Source organism: Engraulis encrasicolus, unplaced genomic scaffold (genome assembly GCF_034702125.1).
Source record: "Engraulis encrasicolus isolate BLACKSEA-1 unplaced genomic scaffold, IST_EnEncr_1.0 scaffold_133_np1212, whole genome shotgun sequence".
Classification (NCBI taxonomy): Eukaryota; Metazoa; Chordata; class Actinopteri; order Clupeiformes; family Engraulidae; genus Engraulis; species Engraulis encrasicolus.
In genome coordinates, this window is record NW_026944834.1 from 54044 (window position 1) to 57270 (window position 3227).

Below are 3227 nucleotides of genomic sequence, written 5' to 3' on the forward strand. Positions count from 1 at the left end.
GGTTCAGTGCTAACATGTTTCCATATCAATCCTCTACTCCAGTAGTGTTTCTCAACCTTTTTTTAGGCGAGGCACCCTTTCAATTCATGAAAAATTTCAAGGCACTTCAAACCAACAAGCCGTAACATGGCATGCATCCGATAGCCTACCATATGGTAAGCTTAGAAAAGTAACAAATTTGGAGACCTCACACGACCTTCGTTCAAAGCTGCAGCTGACTTGTGCGTAAATGGCAGATGAAAGATTCCACTGACTATCAATAAAGACAACTATGTATCTCATTACAAATTTATCAGCCACGTTTCCGCGGCACCCCTGTTGAGAAACTGCTCTACTGTGTATGAGATGCTATTTTCACGGCAATCTTGGACCGTGATCTGAAACATGTCAGTGAAGAGTATTCGTGTCGTTTTCAGAGCGTAGAGCCACTTCGATCTCTCTGTGAAAGGGAAGTCCATTTCACCGACCTAGATGACGTCTGCTGCCAGGCGGCTGCTGGAAATCGAGTCTCCGTGACGCATAAAGCAAATCAAAGGTGAGTGTGTTCCTTGCGCAACGATAACGTTGACTGGTTAATCAAATGTATAAGTAACATTGTAGTTATATGCTGCAATGATGTTTCTCACTAGACGTACGCAAATGGACTACATTTGTTAACTTTTTATTGCCATGTCTACAGGCTTCATATTGCCTTCTCTAAGTGCACGCCTGCAACAGGTTCCTAAACATTCCCCATAATGTTTGCTGGTCAGGTGCCCCCATGTGAAAACACCTGAAGTGGAAATGGCTATGCCGTCCAGCAGATTAAACATCATCCTGCCCATGAGTGTCACACTGTAAGTAAACTCAAATTATGTTTTGTGTAATAAAAAAGAATGATGGACAACAGACAACTGATTTTCAAGCTTTTGCACACAGCTGTGTCAGAACAGCACATTTCTTTCTTACAGAATCTGTTACACAAAATGCATCCTCTCGTTGTTCCCCACCTCCAAGCTGTGTGGGGTTATATACTATAAAGGCCTACTTGGAGTTTAGGTCTGAGAGAGAGAGAGAAACCAGAGTTGACAATTAAGCATCTGGTCATTGGATAAATTGTTTTGTGAACCCTCAGCTTGAAATAGTTAGCATCACTCTCTAAGCTTTGGCGTTGTCTTCATGCGTTGTTTGCTTCACACATCAATGTTCATATCATGTTATAATATAGCAATTACCTGTAACATATGCACTCACACAGCAAGTGGCATGCGTTTTGAGAATGTGAACAAATCAGCTCTTATGTCGTTGTTGTTGTTTTTTTTTAGAACAGTGACCGCCCTCAGGACACCTCCACAAGATATGTCAGGCATGAAAACGGGTCAGGGGTGAAAAAGGTGAGAAAGGTGCGGCGTGGCGCGGTGGCACGGAGCGGCGCGTGTGCTGCAGCGGTGCGCGCGAATGTGTGGTGTGCAGTGGCGTTTTTGGGGGATAGTGTTGAGTCATACTAGGGGGGTCTGGGGGCATGGTCTCCCATGGGAGAAAATTTAGCTAAAACCGTCTTTAAATTATGAATTTTGAGCATACTGTAGCGACCCAGGGACAGTGAACATAAGAAGAACTGTCAACCATCTTCGTTACTTCATGATTGTCATGCTGTCATGTCTGATGAGGGGGGCAGACAGACAGACAGACAGACAGACAGATAGATAGATAGAAAGAAAGAATGGGTTTTGGTTCTCAGGCTTTTTAAAAAATAAATTCTCCCTTGACCTCATCAAACCCTGCCAATGCCCCCCTTAAAAATAAAATAGACTAATGCCCCCCAATGGCAACTAAGCACCCCCTCCTCTCAACACTATCCAATGTCCCCTCAACGCTTGCCTGGTTGTGATCTCGTTTGAACAGTTAATCATCATATTTCAGACAACTTGTAATACAAAAAATCTTTGACACAGTTTGGATAAACTACTGAAATTTTTGTCCATTCACCTAGTATATCTGTTTCCCTATAAAAAAAATAATAGGAAAGCTCCAACTTTGACGGTGAAAAAAAAAACTTTGACCGTGTTCCACTAGATTTTTAATATGTAATTTCGATGTAGGCTACCAAGGGATTACAAAATACTTGGCATGATTCCTAAAACAATTTGTCCCGTGCCAAACGATTGACCAAGTTAAGCCGGGCATACACTGTGCGATATTTTCACTCGTGGGTCTTAAGCTTCTGCTCACACTGCACGATGGAATTTCACTGTTTAAAAGTTCACAGCTGACGACTCACGTCCTCACACTACACGAGCCGACAGCCGGATGCGAGCGAAATGCTTCCACTGTACCACGCGACAGGCACGTTTCCCCGTCTACAGAGAAGGGAGCTTGCGCACCTGAGGTGGAGATGAGGTCGCACTCAACAGCGAATCGCACGGCCCTATTAATTTGTGCATGTGAAGTGTCAAATCGGGTCGTAGCACTGCTTTAACTGTGCGGTTTACGCACGAGCCACGACCAGAATTTCAAACCGTTTTGATTTTCTTGCAACCCTGCGATTGCACGATCGTGAGGCAAAATCGCTTGTCGTTACCCCATGTACACTGCACGATGCGAGACTCACGATTGACCTGCGATTGAGCAAGAAATCGGCCCGACTCTCAAAAAGTCGTGCGAGTGCCAAATCGGGGCAAAATCGGGGCAAAAGTCGCACAGTGTAAGCCCAGCTTAAGTTAGGCTTCGCTCTTTCTCCCTCTCCCTCTCTCTCGTGCGTGCTATAAGAAGCCGCAGCATTCGAAGCAGGTTGGATGCCTCGCGTAGATATGCGCTTCTTCCCCGGCCGTAGCGCATACTATTTCGCCATTCCGTAGCGCACAGACCCGTTAAAATAGCCGTCAGGAAAACGTGTCGTAAGCCTACCCAAGCGTTCATTAAGGGAGCTCTTTTGAGAATAAATACTTTTTCACGTGGGCAGGGCAAATGCGGTTTCAAATTATTAGGAAAACAGCTTAACTTCTGTGGCTAACTACATCCACTCCCTTCTCATCGAAATGCTTGCGTCTTGATGTTCTCATAACAAGAATCATGATCTCAAATAGCTACCTCTCTGGGAAACGTGTAGACTATCTGTGACAGATTGTTTGGACATTTTCTTATAATCAGAGATGTTCTAGAACAAAAAAGAAAGATATTTGATACAACCACGCCAGCCCCGCAGACCAAAGCTTCACCTGTTTAAAACGCTTTCAAAGATAAGTATG

The 3227-nt window shown here is 44.3% G+C and overlaps 1 long non-coding RNA gene across 1 annotated transcript; it reads left to right on the forward strand.

Annotated features, from left to right (window-relative positions):
• The first annotated feature begins 353 nt into the window (after nt 1-353).
• Nucleotides 354-1342, forward strand: LOC134442253 (uncharacterized). Its single transcript, XR_010033349.1, has 3 exons — nt 354-535; nt 680-836; nt 1305-1342. It is a non-coding gene; the product is annotated as an uncharacterized LOC134442253 (long non-coding RNA).
• Nucleotides 1343-3227: the final 1885 nt, after the last annotated feature.